The sequence below is a fragment of the Falco punctatus genome, assembly GCF_963210335.1.
Source record: "Falco punctatus genome assembly, chromosome: 6".
NCBI lineage: Eukaryota > Metazoa > Chordata > Aves > Falconiformes > Falconidae > Falco > Falco punctatus.
This window is the reverse complement of record NC_137585.1, coordinates 49,405,362-49,425,223: the sequence shown is the minus strand read 5'-3', so window position 1 is coordinate 49,425,223 and position 19,862 is coordinate 49,405,362. Positions and strand designations below refer to the sequence as shown.

At 39.5% G+C, this 19,862-nt stretch overlaps 1 long non-coding RNA gene across 4 annotated transcripts in view; it reads left to right on the top strand.

The window, feature by feature from the left end:
* Positions 1 to 973: 973 nt before the first annotated feature.
* Positions 974 to 19,862, top strand: part of LOC308065990 — a 51,944-nt gene continuing 33,055 nt past the window's right edge. The window contains exons 1-2 of one of the 4 annotated variants that reach the window (XR_013928993.1): positions 974 to 6,851; positions 11,468 to 13,132. This is a non-coding gene — a long non-coding RNA (uncharacterized lncRNA). Of the gene's footprint in view, positions 13,133 to 19,862 lie in introns of all 4 variants that reach the window. The other 3 variants (XR_013928994.1, XR_013928995.1, XR_013928996.1) reach the window with 3 other exon arrangements.

Below are 19,862 nucleotides of genomic sequence, written 5' to 3'. Positions count from 1 at the left end.
TAAACCATCAGTGTGTTACCAACGTTATTCTCATACGAAATCCAAAACACAGCACTGTACCAGCTACTAAGAAGAAAATTATCCTAGCTGAAACCAACACAGCAATATACATTGGTGTACAAATAGTATACATTGCAGTGAACATTGTCTGCAGTAAGAAAACTGGTCCCAAATGTATTTTTCCAAAACTAGACTGCAGGGGATGTGGTTGTGTATCTGTAGATTTCAATGTGTTTGGTGTTTACCTATCTGGAGCTGTTAAGTGGGGTTCCCATGTACATTTGCCTGGAACTAAGAATTACTTTGTAAGACTTTGATAGAAGAATGCTGTCAAAGTGGAAAATGTAAACTGCATTCACTGCCAAAGACCTGCACCCCTCCTGGTGTGTAAAAAGATGAATTCAATCTTGATTCAATTCCACCTGTATGTGTCATGTTACATTTTATTCTTTTTGGTGTCTAAGATCACAAACAGCCTAATTAAATGTCACTTTCTATGGAAGTCAGGTTTTGAATTTCATGCCTTTGAATGGACATGAAGAAGAATTCATTTTCCCACCCTTCCAGTTTTACAGCATTTTTGTTCATTGGTTCTCTATTGGCTGACGTAATCATTTAACATAAAAAGGAAAAAATGCCATGGGTGAGTATAACTAGAACTAGAAAAGAAAAAGATAAAAAAGGAAGAGAAGACAAGAGAAGAGAGAAAGGAGAAAAGATGTTGATAATGTTTGTAATTCTTTTTCAAGTACACTAATGTTTCTTTTATTTTCTTTTTCTTTCTTCTCCCCTCCCCTCCCCTCCCCTCCCCTCCCCTCCCCTCCCCTCCCCTCCCCTCCCCTCCCCTCCCCTCCCCTCCCCTCCCCTCCCCTCCCCTCCCCTCCCCTCCCCTCCCCTCCCCTCCCCTCCCCTCCCCTCCCCTCCCCTCCCCTCCCCTCCCCTCCCCTCCCCTCCCCTCCCCTCTTTTCTTCTTTCTCTCTTCTTTTGTCTTCTTTTCCTTTTTTATATTTTTCTTTTATTTCTGTGTGTGTGTGTGTGCAGAAGTGGTAATGGAACAGAAAGCATCAAGAGTGGAGAGTTTGTCTTCTAATAAAAATGAACCTGTCTTTGGGTAGTGTAAACAGCTGAAAAATCAGCCTAATATATTCTTTAAGTAGAGAGACAGACTCTGGTTGCCTTCCTGTGCTTGGAACTAGTGGTATAGAGTGAGATACCGCTAGATTAGTTTGTGTTAGATTTGGAGCCAATTAATGGATGACTTCACAGGGTCACAGAATCACTGAGGCTAGAAGACATCTCTGGAGATTGCCTGGTCCAATACCCTACTCATCGCTGGGTCAGATAGAACAGTTTCTCAGGGACAGTTTTCAGCTGGGTTTTGAGTAGATCCAGCAACGGAGGGTGCACAACCTCTCTAGGCAACCTGTTCCATTGTTTGACCAGCCTCACAGTAAAAGTGGTTTTCTATGCTTAAATGGAATTTCTCCTATTTCATTTTGTTCCCATTGCCTCTTTTCTGTCATTGGGTCCCACTGTGGTGGATCTGGGCTCCATCTTCTTTGCTATGCCCATCAGGTATTTATAGACATGGGTAGGATCTCCATGAGCCTTCACCAGGCTGAACAGTCCCAGCTCTGTAAGCCTCTTGTGGATGTCAGGTGCTCTAAGCCCTTTGTCATCTCCTTGGCCCTTTGCTGGACTATATCCACTGTGTCCCTGTCTGGCACTGGGGAACCCAGAGCTGGACCTGCCACTCCAGATGTCTCACCAGTGCTGAGCAGCAGGGCAGGATCTCTTCCTGCAGTCTGCTGCCAATGCTGCTTCTAATGCAGCCCCAGACACTATTGGCCGCCTTTGCTGCAAGGGTACAATGCTGGCTGATGTTCAGCTTTGTGCCCTCTAGGACTCCCAGGGCCTTTCCTGCAGAGCTGCTTTCCAGCTGGTTGGCCCCCAGCTGTAGGGGTGCCTGGGGCTGTTCCTGCCCAGGTACAGGGCTTCCTGCTTCCCTTTGTTGAGCTGCATGAGATTGCTGTTTGCCCGCTTCAAAGGGAAATGTTCAACCTTCACCCTCCTTTCAAGCAGTAAAATTGACAATCAGAGAAAGAAACCCAAGCACCTGAAAAGTTTTTGTTCCTGCCAACAGAGGATTAAAAATAAACAAGGAAATGCAACCCATCTCTTGAGCTATAATAGGATTTACCACATGTACTTTCCTTCCTAGTGTTAGACTTTGTTGAAGTAAATCCCATTATACTTAATAACTGCACAGATTAGAGAGCCTTCTAAAAGAGACTATCAGTATTAAATAGCACAATTTGAATACCTTACATGTATGCTGAATCTGAAAATTGAATAAATAATAAGCATTCTTTAAAAGGAGTTTTCTATGATCAACATTGACATCAGTGTCTAGTGGTAAAAAAAATATTTTTTTTTTTCCAGTGGAAGAGAAGTGGGAAAAAAGTTGCTGCCTACATTATTTGAAGACCTGGGAAAGAAGGATGAATAAGTAAACCCTGTGGAGAATCCACTAAGAAGATTATTTTGCTGTATGAAAATCTGGGTTGTTATAATTTGCACAATGTCTTAAGACAAAGAGTTAGAAAAGCAGGATAAAGTTGTTAGGTTGAATCACAGGAGAGGTCTTATGGTTGGAATTAGTGTAGAGGACACACAAGCAGAAGTAGCTTGAATGTGTATTTTCATGTAATAAATACTGGAAGCGCAGCCTATCTAATAAATAACTGCTGTCTTGCACTTCTCTTAGCGGCACCCCTACAATCCTGATGGCTTCAATAACACTTTAGATCCATTTCAGAAACATCAAACCCTTCATCTTTTTGTTTAGCTTTTTCAGTTTGACATAACCCTTTTTTTTGTTACATGTCCTGAGGTTGTAAATCTTGTTTTTTGGTGTACTGATCCAACCTTACTGAAGAGAACTGATAGTAGAATTTGGCCCTAGGTATTTTGTACATCCATTCTCATTTTCCGTGTTTCATTTGTAACTACTACTTATAGAATTTTTCTTGGTGTAATGCTGGTTTATTTCAAATTATAATCTTAGAGCTAAAATCTAAAGGGAAAATGTGCGGAAAGGATTCCTTTATCAGAAGCCATTGCTTGTCAAAAATTAAACAAAAAGAAGTGAAACAGAATTACAATAGTGTCCTATCCTGCAACATCATCTTTTATTCAGGCACTAGTGGACACTAAAGAGATTGCTGGCTAAAGAACACATTATGTCTTAAAATGCTTATGTCTGCCTGTCTGAAAATTGGATACAAAGAAAGCAACAGCAAGCCAGGAAGAGAACATGAACTGGTTGATTTAGCACTGTGGAAGCCAGTAAGAAATACAACAAACTGAGCATCAGCCCCCACAACCTCTCAACAGTACGGCTTTCTGCTCAGGACACTGAATTTAACACTTGGAGTGACTGCTGTATTAAAGTAGACATGCAGCCACTCATTTTGCATAAGCAAAATTCTCTGGTATTTCTATAAGACTCAGTGTTCTGTTGTTTATAGCAAATACTAAAAAGCCTATTGGGCTGACATACCTTTACAATATATCATAACTGCCACCTTCCATTTAAAATGTAATTTTTATGAATTTACAGTGTAGTTTTCTCATTCAGGAACGTTTAGAGGGCTAGAACAGACCAATGAGTGCATGGTGTACAAGTGGATATTCAGGCAAGGGCAATGCAAAAATTTAATAAAAAATAGAGAAGCTAAAATACTGAAAAGCTGAACAGCAGGCTTTATTGATGCATGTGCTTAATACCATGTCTCTAGGGAGAGCAGGAGTAGAAATCTCAGCACATAATTAAAATTATTACTTAATTGGCGTAGCAGAGGCTTTAGGGAATAGCTCACACGACTGCAATATTGATATACATTGGTATAGCTGGCTCAAGAAGTTTGGGCTCATAAAAGAAGGAAAATATATTGCTTTACAGTTAAGAATATACAGAGAAAGAGGAGACAGGGACATAAACAAACACCAGTGAAAATCTCTGCTAACAAAAAGAGGAGAGAATGAGATGACAGTCTTTATACAGGTTGACTGTGATGATAATTTTAAAGAGGTAAAGAAGCAGCTGGCCCTTTTTTTCCAAAACTCACATTTATCCAAAAAGTAAGAGTTGCATATCTCCTGGTGAAGGAGCCCACTGGGTATGCAGGTTGCTTCTCCTCTGCTAGGCAGGGGAGGCTTCCAGACTGGGTGAGAGCCCAAATTCATTTTGAAGCAGGCAGCTTTGCAATGGTACAGTACATGCTGCTAGGAGGAAACTTGGAGTATCTTTCATCTTTCTTTTCAGACACAGGAACTTCTCATATTGCACGTTCTTGCAATGGTATCAGGTGATGGATATCATCAGAGAGGCTATCCTGGGCCCGAGGAGCACTGCCAAACAACAGCTAAAAACTCCTTCCTAACTGCCCCCAAAGGAAATGTATAATGAAATCAAAGGCTTTAGGAGTGCCAGAAACTGTCAATCATCTGAGCTGTAAATTTAACCAAAACATATGAAAAGCTCTTGCAATATGCTGAAAGCAATTTCTTGACACTGGAACTTAAAATAAGTAATTAAAAATAGTTATTCTTGACTATGAATAACAGGGAAAAATTAAACAGGAATTTGGAGACGAAAGGCATGATACTTTAGAAAGGAAGGAGAAAGAACCAAAGAATAAAGACAACAAACAGCTAGACTTTAAAAACACAGGTCATAACCTTTCTGCCGAAGGAAGGTTAAGGAAAAAGATTTTAGGAGACTTAGCAGCCTCAGAAAAGAAAAAAATGTGCACAATGTCTGGGAAAAGGATAAGGAAACAACTTCACTAAACCATGAATGCTTGCTGGGCCTGAACAAAATGTTGAACTGACAGTCTGGTCTTGAGGGTGAGAAGACCTTGCATGCACAGCACCAGGAGTGCAAGAACTGAGACACGGGTAGCAGTGATGTAAAATGTAACAGGAGTACATTTCATCAGTACACTAATAGTAATGAAAGGACCAAGAAATAATTAAAGGACCCCAAACAGCTAAGTGCCAATTATGCTAAAATGATGGAAAGAGCTCGGTATACAGCCTGCTGAGGCCATCACATTGAGAGTGTGCTGGTCAGATAGTTAACACCATTAACGCCAGTGACAGGAAGCCTAGAAGAGCAGACTGGTGCAAGAACATGTTTGAATGTTTGCATAGCTGAGTGTCTTCACATGGAATGGACTTGAAACTTCTTCAAGAACAAACACAAACAATGCCAGAGTCATTAACTATTATTCTGTAAACTTATTCAGAAAGGATGACATTCCAGAAAGGGCAAACATACTGCCTGTCTTCAGATGTATTAAAAAACAAAAAGGAAATTACAGACTAGTCAGCTCAACTTAAATGGCTAGAATGGTTGCAGAAGAAATAACCGAAAAGCTTGGAAAACAGCTAAATGACAAATAACAGCCAGAATAGATTTGGAAAAAAACATAATGTCACATCAACTAAATTTCTTTCTACGAAGAACAGCAGGCTTTTCAGACAGAGAGAAAAACAACTGACTTTAGTAAGCTGGTTGGCTCTCTGTCATATCCTGTTCTTCTAAAAAAACCCTAGGCAAAACCTGTCTTGATGAAATTACCGTGACATGAAAAAGGGACTGAGGAGCTGTGCTTACAAAATACATCCGAAAGTTCCTAGTCAAAGTGAAAAAATATTTCAGATTATGTTCTAAATGGATTTTCCAGTGTCAGTCACTACTTCCATCAATGATATTATTGAGTACATTTATTTCACATGCAGATAGTAAACTGGAAGGAGCTGGAAGAACTACAGTGGACAGTATTTAGAACTCAGAATAACTGGGAAATTTATGTGGATAAATGCAGTAAGTCAAGGATAGAGCAATAAGAGCAGAAAAGGTGGACTGTGAGGGAAGAGTTAAGAAAGCTGAGAAGAGATGGTGGCATGGTAACACTCCTCAAATATGCAAAGGAAGCTCTGAAGAAAAAAGGAATTAATGGTCTCCATGCATGTTAGTATGAAAAAAAGCGGTGGTGGTTTTAAAATGGTAGAAAGGGGGTTTCTAGCTGCATATCAGGAAAAACAATCTCTAATATGTCTTGTTAAGCAATGGACATCTGTACTAAGAAGGTATTGGACACAGCAAACTTTCAGTGCAAACATGAGTTAGAAACACTGAGTGTTGTTAGTTTTGCCTGGACAAACACTAGACCAAGCTCTGGAGTCTCTTCCACATCTATTTTGCATTAGAGAACAATCATTAACTAATACCAAGCTGTAATTTCATTATGTTTGAGGGCCAATAAAACTTTTGAAAGGCATTCAATGTTTTAAAAAGTTGTGCGGTATTCTTTTCTGTACCTTTCTTTCTATAATTATCTAACTCAATTCCCCTTGTTTTACCTGTAGAAAATTAACAAGAGCAAAATAAAAATTGATAGGTATTTTAAACATCTCTAAAAATACTTCAATAACTTCCCATGCATTGATACTTACTCATTTCACCTAAGAAAACAAATGCTGTATGTTGTACTGAAAGGGGAACTGCGTTTTTGGTGGTGCAAAGCTGCTGTATCAACATTTGTGTTGATATTATGTTCTAAACATTAAACCTTTCAGCTGGGACAGCATGTTTGCTCCTTTGTTATCTAAAGCTAGTGGATGGAGAAATGGGTAGATGACTTCGAATAGGCAGCTGCTCTGCTCATCTGGTGAGAATACGGAGGAGGAGCGTACACGTGGGCAGAAGGTGAAGGACACGAAGGGCTGTGTGTTGCCTCTGAGAGCATGACGGTATCCAGCTGCAGAGTCCAGTGGCAGAGGTCTGTCTCATTTTACTCATTTTAATCATTTGACTATAGCCCTGAGTGGGGCTTATAGGCTCACAGATACGGCAAGGGACACACACTGCCCCTTCCCGTGGTGGGAGTGCGGTGGTGCTGCGGAGAGTGCCATGAGGCTGTGCACTAGGGGAGAAGTCAGGTGATAGCTGCAACGGCTGCAGCACTGCTGGGGGACCCAAGTGGGTTCGATAACAAGGTGTTAGTGAGAACAATGTACGGAGAAGTTTAGAGTGCAGAAGATAGGCTGAATGACCCAAGCTGTCTTTTCTGATGTGATGTTCTGTAATATACTGAGTAGCAATAAAAATAACCAACCAGCAAAACTTTGTGATCAGGATCCTCCTTTGAGGTCTGTGCAGCCAGTTTTAACTGACACTCTATTCCTCCTGAATATGCTGAACTCCCAGCAGAATTCATTTGTTTGAGGTAGATCAGATAAGAGAATTTGCTGTAAATCATTTTATCGTAGGAAAAGGAACTAAAAGCAACACATGACAATTCTGGTTTGCTTTAGGTCAATAAATTTAGCTTTCTTTTGGAGCAAAGTTTTCTCAATGTAAAGTATGAAAAGACCTCTTCAGAGGATAAAAAACCTAATATACAAATGCTCCGATTTTATTTAGCATGGAACTAATTTACACATGCCTGACCTATAATTGTAAGTATCATAGCACTTAGATATAACATATATATGTTTGCTGTGTTTTGGTGGCTGTGTTAGAATATAGCGAATATGGTAATCTCTGGAGTCAAACTGCTCCTATTTCCATGGATATCATAACACTATTGCTTTTGTTAAGTAATGTCTGTACAAAAATTTTGTCCTTTTCATTATTCTTTACAGATATTTTTGTAGTTGTATATTTAAGTGATCAAACAGTTTCAGAATTAAATGTGCTCCTCTCTTCTAGTGACTAGGATAAAGGAAATAAAATGAGACTGAAGTAAGAGAGGATAAGATGCAGGGGTGGCAGTTATGTCTCACTAATCAAGGGAGAATGATTCAGTTACACTGTTCCTTTCAATCTTTTGATTCTTGTTATTTAGATACATTTTACCACCTTTAGCTGAAATTGCAAATAGTAGGCTTCTGTGATAAACACCCTTTAAACATTTTCACTTGAATCTCTGCATCAAAACACCCAAACATCTGCTGCACATGACGAAATAAAATTAACCCAAATCCCATTTCATTTCGTGCTTTGTAGGCTCCCTGTCCAACTCAACAGCTTTGCCTGAGCCAAGGCTTAGCAAAATTCAGAGCAGCTGAGTGTATTTCAGACCCCTGTCTTCTGTCACTTGTGTATTTAGTGCCTTTATTTAATTTCAAAGACTTTCCATCTCACTGGCTTTTTGGTACAAAATTAAAACCATGGATAAATAAGTGTTTTACACATTCTGCCTGAAAAGAAACATTTTACTTGGTACTGTGATCTGGTTTAGTCAGCTGCATTAGGAGGTGTGGGAGGGTTAAATGTCCTAAGTGGCCAGCAGGCAGACGATAAAATTAAAACTCTGCTTGAAGTCTCTTAGTATCACGTCAAGGATGAAATGAAGTGCCTGTTAAGCTCAAGAGAGTGTCAGAAGATTGAGGCTAGCAGGGCTGGGGCTGCTGGGTGTGCACATCCTCCCTGAGCATGGGAAGGAAAGAGAGCAGTGCCGTGTCAGCTGTGTAAGCCTTGCATCTCTCCGCTTGTTACCTTACATGCTGACCCCTGGCTCAGAAACACCAGCGAAGACAAGCTGCAGCAGCCAGCAGGATAGCAGTCAGCTGGTCACCAACCACAGGCTTGTTTCTGTCAGCCCTGATTGCAGAGTCATAGCTGATGTTGTGTTAGTTAACATATCCCCTCAAGTCTTGTTCTAGTACAGCTCATTAGGCACTCCCCAGGCACTCCCCAGCTTTTTATATTGACTGAGATTCACGCTGCCAAGCGCATCTGCAGCTTGTAACATGCTCATTCTTTTGCAGGTCAGCTGTTTAAAAGGTATTTATGACATTTCAGTGGCTTATGCAGGTATCTTAAAATTACACTAGTACAAAACTTGTAAGGTATTACTCCATAGTGTGATACAAGTTCAAAAATGGCCAAGACCGGAAACAGAACTGCTTGGAGTGTTTAACTCAAAGAAATTTCAAGCCTTTGTAAAAAAAGGAAGATCTCTCCACAAGCTATTTGTCCCTTCCTGCTTGGACAGTTTTTGTCTGGAAAGCTGCAAGAGCTTCTGGTAGAAGCCAACATTTTGCAAGGCAAGCAGCCTCACACTCACTCTTTTTTGAAAATAATTTCTTTAGTAAGAAATCTAATTTTCCTTTGAAATAGTCAGGATAGAAAATTTTCCACTAGTGTAACAGAGAAGAAAAAAATGGTACTGAATTCCTTGACAGATTGCTTCAAGATAACAGCCTGCTCTCAAGTCAGTATAAGGTGAAATAGTTACAAGTATCCAGCCTGGTAAGGAATTAAATCCCCGCTGAGCTCATTTCCATACGGACAGTATGGCTCCAGAAAACATTTTTGATAGCAAATGCTCCTTCTTTCCCTTTTGAAGAAAGCCTATGAATCCTGTTTTGATCCTGTGATAGTTTTAAATTGATAGAAGACTACAGGTCTTCACCGTGTTGCTCTTTAGTTGCTACGGTGAAGGCCAATTTATCTCCTCATTTGGTAAAACTCGACAAAGATTTGGGCAGATTTCAGGTCTGAAAGAAAAGAGAAGACTTCAAAACCAAACACAATTTGAGAACACCTGTTTGGACTTCAGTTAGTTTACATTGCAGGTAGACCATCTTGGAAAGAAAGGATAAAAGGAGAAAGTTGGTAAGATATATCTTTGAAAGAGAGAAAGGCAGTTGTCAGACTGTTGATTGCATTACTGGAGGGAGGGACCATCTTATGTGTGGCATAACTGCTAGCTCTGCTGAGTCTGTGGATTTTGTATCCAGTAGAGTTATGAATTTTAGTTCCCATGCTCATTTTTAGAAGGTATTTTGTGGGTTTTCCCTAAGCTACAGGGCTGAGGATTAGAGACAGAATGATTATTCTGTGAGAAATAGTCATCCACTTGCAATTGCCTAATCCTTTATAGATTGCCTAGGTGAGTTCATTCTGCTGTGAAGTGTTTGCTTGGTTTCACTGACACGATTACCCTGAGAGTGTCTGATGCGCTGGCTGAAGAATATAACACGCCTGGGTGTGCAACAGCAAGTCTGGCAGGATATTTAGGGTGGTACTTTGGGTTTGCTTGTGGAAATCAGAAACAATGCAGGCAGATGGCAGCTGTACATCCATAGTCCTGCCCTGCAGCCTCTGCCAGTGATGGGCATGACTTTAGGACTTAAGAGCTACGAGGGTGGTAGTAGACTGCCTGTGCAAAAGGAGTATGGACTTTTCAGGAGGTTTAAGGAAGCCGTTCTGCCAAGTTTGCACTCTGAGGGCTGCAGTCTGGCCCTTGTGGTGTAACAGTACGGGCATTTCACCAGGATGCCTGGGGGTGGACAGGGGCTCTGTGTGCCTGCCAAGCTGCCTCTGTGTGCGATGCGTGGGACTCTCTTCCGAGCATGGGTCTGATTCTTCTCCAGGAAACTCAATGCCAATCGATCATAAAACAGGAGCAGGCCGTAGCCGCTCGTTGCCATGCTGTTTTGACCTGTCCCTCTTTTCCCAAGGGACAGCCAAGGAGAGCTGTAAAGAGGTCAGGTGGCCCTGGACAGTATGACAGACATGGTGGGAGGGCAGGGCCTGCCTGTAACTCCAAGATGTGTTTATACTTAATAATAATGAAGAATGACCCGTCAGCAGATGGAACTGTAACTAATTGCTGCTTTGCTGTTTGAGTTAATTATTTCAAGCTAAACACGTTTGTGACCACGCTAGGCAGTTTTTGTTTAGACTGTATTTTGGCTAGAATCAGATATCGGTTGCCACAAAGATGTGAGGAATTAGAAACAAAGTTTGTGAGGCTTAATTAACTTTAAATTTATCATAGACCTAAGCTCTTGAAGAGGTCTTTGGCATCTGTTAAGCCATTTGATCTCTGAGGGGTGTGGGTGCCCTCAGTGTGCTCCGTTTACATGCACATGTCGGGGCCCATGGGACACCTTGGCCATGCCAGGACTTCTGAGGCCCTTTGACTGCTTCTAAACATTCAGCTGTGCCCAGCTTACCTGCATCATGCCTGCTCCTCCCCTCCACTGTCCTAAATCGGGGGAATTATCTGTCAGCTCCTCTGTTTCCAGGGAACTGCTGTGAGAGGGTGAATGGAGGAGAGGAAGACAGTTTAAAGCTGTGACACTGTGAAATATGAGATACCACCTTTCTCCACCTCGTACAGCACCTCTCTCTGCTTCTACGAGGCAACTTAAAACAATCTGGGAAACATCTGTCAGCTTGGCACCTTAGTATCTAAATGGAGCACACCAGCCCCAGTGGACATACTGCTGCTTGGCTTGGATATTGATCCTTAATTTTGTGTGGGTAGATGTATTTGAATCTGTTATTTCCTGAAAATATAGCATATCAGATGCCACACACTTCATGCTAGCAGTTTGCCCCAATGGTTATCAACCAGGACTTTCCTCCTGTCACTCACAGAGACCACGATCAAAGAAAAGGCCCCCGAAGGACACCTCCCCGGCTCTTCCTCAGACATGTGGATACAAAACAGTGTGGACACCGAATCTGTCATCCCCAGACTCTCTCTATGGACTGAAATGTCTACAGGCAGAAGGGGTGTGCCCCCAAAGTCTCCCTTGTGGAATCTGGCACCTCTGACAGTCCTCCTCTGTGAGAGGAATTTCCCTGAAAATCCCAGAGTGATAAACCTGTAACCGGAGCCTCTCTGTTGCTGTAGTGTGGCATCTCCAGAGACTGGGAGTCTGAGATGTCCTGGAACTGGTGAATTTGGAGCTGGACTCACAAACTGTAGCTTTGAGAGAAGGCCTACTGATGTCTTAAAGAAGGAGTAAAAGGACAAACAAGGGATTGGGATCTGGGGATGAAGAAAAGGCGTGACAAGACTAGCTACAAGGAAATGTTCCACTCATATGTTGAGGTTTGTTCTCTAGGTTTATAGCTTTTCCAGATGTGTGTGCACTCTAGGGAAAGTGTGGACTCTAGGGAAGTTAAGGAGAAATGGGACTTGGCATACCTTGCAAGAACCAGGCTGTCAAGCATGTTTGCATTGAAAGTTTATTACAAGGTGAGGTCCCCCGCTGTCTCTAAGCACACATAGCAGGGCCATGCGTGAGTTCACGTATGTCCACCACATTGTTGCAGCTGGGATCTGATTCATGGAAAAGGAGTGGGAAAGGGCTGATGAAACTGGGAATCCTCTATAGGGGTGGGTGATACCAGGAAAGTTATGGATTTGGCTATTGAAGGGCTGAGCTGACCCAATTATCAAACAGACCAAGAAGCATCTTCAGTGATGCCATTGGCCTGTGGCTCTCTGCCTCACTAGCTGAGGATGCCTAGGAGCCTCAGCTGTTTTTCACTGGGAAAACGTAACATGAAAAAGAGTGTAAGTTGCATGGATACACTAGGCTTGGCTTTTGATCTCCAGTAGTCCCATGTGGAATTATATATAGAATACAGATAAAAAAGTAAAGGCAACGTGGATGGAGTAGACATATCAGTTCTGCTCACAGTTAAGAGCTGCAGTGAGCTCTGGCTTCTGAACTTCCACACAGACATACTTTTCATAGAGAAAATACCATAAGGTGATACTGTTCTGAGATAGAGGCAATGGCACTACCTGGTTCTAGTGGAATAGCTTGACCTGTTCAGTTGATGGAGGGGCTGAACTGAGTCCAATACTTCTGACAGAATAATGTTCATGAATGCTCTGTATTTTGATTAAAGACTTCAGTGATGAAAAGAGTTCATTGATATAGAGGAACTGTAGAGGAATGAAGGTGGGTTAATTAACATTGATAATATACAACTGTGGGCTGGCTTCAGGGGCGGTGGGTTGGCTGATGTGGACAATGTGCAGCTGTGGCTGGTTCTTCTAAGTAGTTAAATAGCTCTAAGGACTGTGTGAAGAAGAGCACTTGATGAAGAGAGACCTGGAAGAAGCAGAGGGAGGAGAGAGAGTGCCCTGGATGTAGGAGAAACAAGGAGAGGCCCTGAGAGAATGTTAGCCTGGCTGAGGAGAGGCTGGCTGGAAGAGGAGTCCAGAGAAGAAAGAATCCAGATGCAGCAGAGGCAAGAAGCAGGGTGGATTGGCCTGAAGAGGATGAAGAAACAGCACAGGCAGTAGGTGAACTTTTGAAACCTTGCTGGGGATTGGTGGCTGTGCTGGGGCAAGGTGTGGGAGCTACTTATTGAAGTTAACCTGGTATTGGGTGGTAAAAGCCTTGTTGCAGCTGGCTAGTTTGGATAGTGCTGTGACACACTGATGCTTTCTAAGACACGTAGTATTAAAAAAAAAAAAAAGCAGCTGTAGGTGTTTAAGTGTGGGAACATTCAGATTGAGTTGTTCATATATGTTGTCCTATATGAAGTGTTTTCATGTTTTTCCTTTGGTATTCAATGTCCTCTCACATGAGAGCTCCAATGTGGTTCAAGGCCAAGTGCATGTTAGTGTCTACAGAGTTTGATTTTTGGGCATGCTTAAAGCAAAGGTTCTTTCAAGATAGAATATTTCAGTCTTCAGTAGTCATGGCATGTAGTAGAATGAATAAATTCATAATGAAATTGTTACACTGTGTATGAGATTATTTTTACCTAGAATTCTTTGGGTTTTATTACTTCAGTAGAGTCTTAGAACTGTGTTCTAAAGAATTAAAGAAAGGTCTCAAAGTAAAAAGTAAAAAAGATTAGAAAATTCAAGCAAATAATCAGAATGAATTTGTAGGACTGTATCCTAGTTTCTTTACAGAAATCAGTTGTCCAAGTAAATACGTATTAAACATAGAAGGATTTTTTTTATTTTAATAAACTACTGTTATTTTTATAATCCTCTTTAAAGTTTCTGGTAACCTTCACATACAGCACTGAGTTTCTTGAGTGCTTTGTCTAATTAGTTTGCAGAGGACTGACAGCTGACATGACTTCCATTAATCAGTTCTGATACTCTACATTAAATTTTCTTTTACCTTGTGTATAAATTCAGTGCTGAGGGGCTGTCAGGAAGTGGTTGAGAATCCTTCTGGGATTGTACATTTTCTTGAAACTGAAGTGTAGGAAGATAATAAATCATGTGAATTTCTGGCACTTCTCCCCCTTTGTCATTAGACTTTCAGAGCAATTAAAGCCTGACAGTTCAGTCACACTGATTCACTTGTTTTGCTCAGAAATGAAATGCAAGGATTGGTTTTTATCAAACAGAACTCTTGTTTTTCTGGATTTTCAGTTGCATTTGTAAACAGCTCATTCCCCTGCTTCACTGATTGTTTTCTGTGTCGTGACAGGTCTTTTAAACATATTTTATAATTATTTGTTATTTTTAAGAATAATTGGGAGAATTGATAAACTGTAGAAAGAGAAGACTATTACTAGCTACAATCAGTGACAATTTAGTGTATTATCTTATTTTCATAATCTAAAGTCAGAATGGTTATATTAAAATATTTTTGTTTGTAGGTAGAATTTCCCATAGTCTAAGGGAATGGAAGACCCAGCTTCAGTGGGACTTAGATTTCTAGCTTCATCTGACAATATTATTCCTCAGTAAATGCAAGAACTCGTAAAATAGAACTGTGTGTGTTTTCATGACTGGCTTCTGTCTCGGAGCTGATGGCAAAGCTTGCCTGCCTTACCTGTTAAGATGTGTTTTCTGGTTTGTTTCAAATATATCAGTTTGGATTGAAATACAAACATTCAGATTTTGGACTTGTATCCTGTGACACCCCCCCCCCCGTTCTCTTTACTTGCATAAACTACTAGTAACAATAAAGAGATCGTATTAATGGAATTGAAATCTAGGCTTAAATAAAGCTGCACCACCTTTATTAGATATATATAAATCCCATTTCTATATATTTAAGCACTTATAAAAACACTTATGGTATGAATTTATGAAACCATAAAGATGTGATAACACAATATTTTTATAAACAATAATGGAAGATTAAGAGATACTTCTGGTAACTCAATTTGAATTGGATGAGAATATCTTTGTGTAGACTTAACTCTGTCTTCCCACAGCTAAGCATCTCATTCCCACTGGGCTTTAGATAGACTTTACATTCTAGCCGGTCTACAATATATGTGACTCTTTTGGCAGTTGTTGCACTTGCCTTTTTGCAGTTCTGGTGACTGTCACTTTCTTCCTCATGTTTCAGCTGAAGGAAGTCTCAATGTCAAGTATAATTTCCAGTACTAACTGGGAAAAAACATGAGGAGGGCCACTTAAAATCCCACAGAGTCTGTTATTTGCTGGCCCATTTGATGGAAAGGAGCTTTACTAAATATTAAAGCAGCGTGTTTACATAGCAGCACTTTTAGTATATACAGATGTTTCAAGGTAATAAGAGGAGCATCCAAAAAGTACCTTAACTGATGTTCCAGAAGCAAGTTGTGTGTATGAGTTGAAAAGGAGCTCAATGCAGCCCAAACCCTTTAGTTCATAATCTAATATTTCTATTAAAACCCCCAAAATCTTATTTTCATGATTCAGAGGGCAAGATGGTTGAAATATTTAGCCTTTCATGTTAATTCAATTGCAAAAAAAATTAAATATGTAGTTGAAACACCAAAAAAGAACCTTTAAAAAAGATCCAGCAAGTTTAACATTTAATATTAATTTAAGGACTCACTGAAAAGTCAGCTGCATTGCAAATTGAACCAACTATGAGTTAAGAATTTAGCAGTTGCACAAAGCTTTCATGAAGTGTGAGTTGCATCTATAAATATTTTATATGCACCTGAACTGCAAATAAGAGTTAGTTTTTACTTGAACAATGTATAAAAATGTCCTTATACAATATGTGTAATGTAACAACAGATCTCTTGGATATATATCATTAGATAATGAACGGTGTTCTTGTACAGTATAACATGATTAACAGCTAGGTTTACTGACTCAATCAGATACTGAGTAAGGATATGTTTGTGTAGACTCTGCCACTTTCCCAGAAGTAACTAGTTCATAGGTATGTCAGTGATGTATTTGCTTTGGGTTCATAGTATATTTGAGTAGGTTCGTACCCAATGAACAGCTGCATGGAAAATACTCACTTAGGTCCCAGCCTTAAAAAAATTCATCCACAGAACTGATGTTACTGGAGCCCTATTGATAGCTATGTTATGCATGCCATGCTCCAGCCCTGCTCACACAAATTTGATTGGACTATATCACTAAATGTGATGGGGAAAGTGTTTGAGCTTTTTCCCCACCACAAGTAATTAATTGGCATTCATGATATTACTTAAATAAACAAGATTGAATTATTCAGGTGAATAAGAACATGGAAGACTGGAAATCAATTTCTTGAGTTGAAAGTGAAAGATCAAGTTTATAAATAAGGCCTACCAATGTACAGAATATGATGTACTTAATAATTCAGACAAGTTGAAGTTAGTTAATATTTTGGATGGAAGTGTTAAATGCCAAAAGCAGTTTATTAGGGTATGTGAATTCATGTGTAAAATAGAGACCAATATAACAATGGATAGTATGGTCCAATTTCAAAGCTGGCTGTAAGGCTTGATTTACATTTACGCTGCTTTGTAAAGGCAGGCAGACAACAGTTCAACTCAGTATGAAGATATACCTGCCAATAATATGCTAGTAAAATAGATTCCAGTTTTGGTAGTGAAGTTTTGAGACTTACCTTGAAATTTAAACTAATTTTCAGCTTCTGTTGCAAACTTATAGTCTGCAGTGACTCAAAGCATTTAGTTCTATCCTCAGGTTAAGACATTAATCTCTAAAATCATATAACTAACAGTGAAAGCATCTCCTACACATAGCTGGAGAGATCTTGCTGCAAGAGGGAATCTGAGGACTTAAATTCATGTGCTTTTTGAAAATAGGTATCTCAGTGCAAATAATTGGCAGTGGTATAGAGATGAACTGATAGCTTTGCAGGACTGAGGGCAAACATGCAATTTGGACTTAGTTGTGGTGATCTCTCTGGGGGGGGAGAGTAGGACTGCAGCAGAAGCCTGGATTAAAAATAATTTTTTTGTGAAGAAAAACACTGAATATTTACATGTCAATGTTTTTAATCAGATTAATGGGTGTATTAAATATGTAATTGGAAAGTTTCAGCAACACTTGTTTCAGATATTTCTGAAGGCTTCAAAAGAAAATTTCAGCTTGTTAATAAATTGTTAATCATAATTCCAACCATGACAGTCCTAGAAAGCTTTTTCCTGCAGGTTAACAGAATTGGATGTGTGGCTAGGCAACCAAAAAGATACTAAATCTTCAAGCTGCTAACAGGGAGGTGAACTGTGGTGCCCAAGACGAATTCTATTGACTTCAGCGGAGCTCTGGGCTTTCTGTGGTAAGATCTTAGCTATAGAATCAGGAACACATGCAACGAAACAACATCTCCAGGGAAGCTAAAATAACTTGAACCAACAAAAATTAAAATGCATGAATTCCCTCCATGAAGAAAAAATTGTGGTGTTTATTTTCCCCTCAATGCCTGTTCTAAGTTTTACTGTCATGATTAGTTATATTATCTACTTTTTAATTTTCCATTTTATGTCTTAGAAATGTAAATTCTAAATGTGATATTTTATTGAAATTATAATTTTATATAAATGTTATGTGATTTGTTGAAGTTTAATGGCATTGTATTATGTCTGCAGACTTAGAAATGTAATTAAAATAATAATTCTAGGATTTTATTTTTTTATCTTAGGAAATGTGTGTATAAAGGTATACATTACTGACCTTAGTGCTAATGTTCATTATTCCAGTTCTACGCTACTTTGGGAAATCAAAGGTTCTTTCTTCCAGGACCTAGATCAAACCTGATTAAAACTGTCAGCTTCTTCAGCCTACAGAAATAATTTTGAATGCTGGAGAGACTGAACTCTTTAGAAGCTTTTGGAGCATAATTTGATTTAGTCAGAGCCACCTCTATAATTCTCCAAAGTGTTTGAAAAGTAGTGGTTTTTCTTTGCTACAGAGTCAACTGGGGAGGTGTAAGCAAGCTATACTTTCCAAATAAGTATTGTAAGAACAGAATGGTTAGTGTGCATAGTTTTCCCACAGAACTAAAATATCATTCTTCTGAAAAGTCGGTGTAAAAGTTGAAATAACAAAGTGATGCCAGAAAGTGTATATTCACTTTTTCCGTGTACACTCAAGAATTTCTGTATAACTGGTCATCTGGGATAGTTTATAAGAAAAACATTTTGAAAGAGTTTCTTAAACATTGGTTGTTTCTTAAATGCATGTATCTTCTGTAAGTTGCCAGTGATGCTTGTTTTTATTAGCACTTTTATGTAATCAAAGGTGATCACTCCAGGGAAGAATCTGAATAAATAGTTGGGTGATGGGAGGGAGTATGCTTTTTCTTATGGTCATTTAACCTGTGACACCTCTGTAGACTATCAGCAAGAGTGGTGTACTGGAGTTTTCTATATAAGAGATAAGCACACGTTGGAATATGTGACTTGAGGGATCGTCTCCTAGACCCTACAAATATTTTATCACTCTAAAATGGCCAGCAGGTTTTCTAGCTCCTAGGATGTGGCAATTGAGAAAATGTTTAAAGTGATGGTGGTAGGTAGCAGTTACCTTGTGGGGCTATTCCCCACAAGAGGGATTATCCTATCACAAACTTGGGTATGGTAACTAGTAACTGTGACTAATGTGGGTAATGTTATGTGGGTCACTAGATCCTTGATGTACAGTGGTCTTCTAGTTTGGATCAACACAGGACCTTCCCTACTGTATCAGGGCTCAGGAAGAAAATGAAAGAGGGTATAGGAAATACAACTTACAGCCATGTAGCATGAGAATGCAAGGCTGACTTTATGCCAGTATAGGGATGTTAATGAAAACTTGTAATCCAGTTAAAAACATTACTTGTTTGTAAGTACATAGTGAAAGATTAATATTTAAATATTGTAAAAAAACACGATGTGCTTGTTCCTATGTCTCTGAAAAGATGAGGAGATGATAGAAATAGTGGTGAAACCTTGGGAGAAGACTAATGATAACTGTCCATTTAAAAAAAATATCCTTGTAGAAGCTAGTTTCCTCTGTAGTCTCCTTCAATTAGCATGAAACAATCATAGAGAGATAATTATACTTCATTGAGGACCCATGAATCCAGGAAATGAAACAGCCCAGTCTCTTTAGACTCTACAACAGCAATGAGAGTTGTGCTTTGTGGATTCAATCTGTTTTCCTCATGTCCCTGGCATGGATTGCAGCAGTTGTTATAAAGCTTGTCTAATAGTTTATTTTAGCCATATTTTCTACTTACATGGAAATGAATTTGCTGCTAAAATTTTCTGGGTTTTTTCCTGCAAACATTAGTATTCCATAGGAAGATGAGAGGCAATTAGTGTTAAGAAGTCAGCATGTTACGGTAACAAAAACAAATAAGAAAATTGTGATTTATGAACCTCTCGGGGGAAAAAAAAGCAAGAGTTGGACTTATGCTTAGCTTTCAGCAGGTTGAGAAAGCCACAGACTAACTGGCAGCAAGCAAAGCTTGGAGGTAGCTCACAAAATTTGAACAGATTGTTTTAACTTTTTGCTTTTATGGAGGCCTAGTGTTTCTTTGTTTAAAAAGAAACACATTTTTTCTTAGAAGATGAGTAATTCAAATGAATTTTCATTGGTGTATTCAGACACTAGTGCTTCAGTATAATGCCCTTAATTAATGACTTTGGAAGGAAGACAAAGCAGAATGAAATTAGAGACATTCAAGACTGACTAATAGTTTGCCTAACTTTTGAAAGTCAAGTGATACAAGCTTTCTACAAAGCTCATCAGAAAACAGAAGTTTCTGTAGAAAGTGTCACTTTCAAAAGCCTTTGAACATTTCTGTGGAAAGGAAGATACATGTTT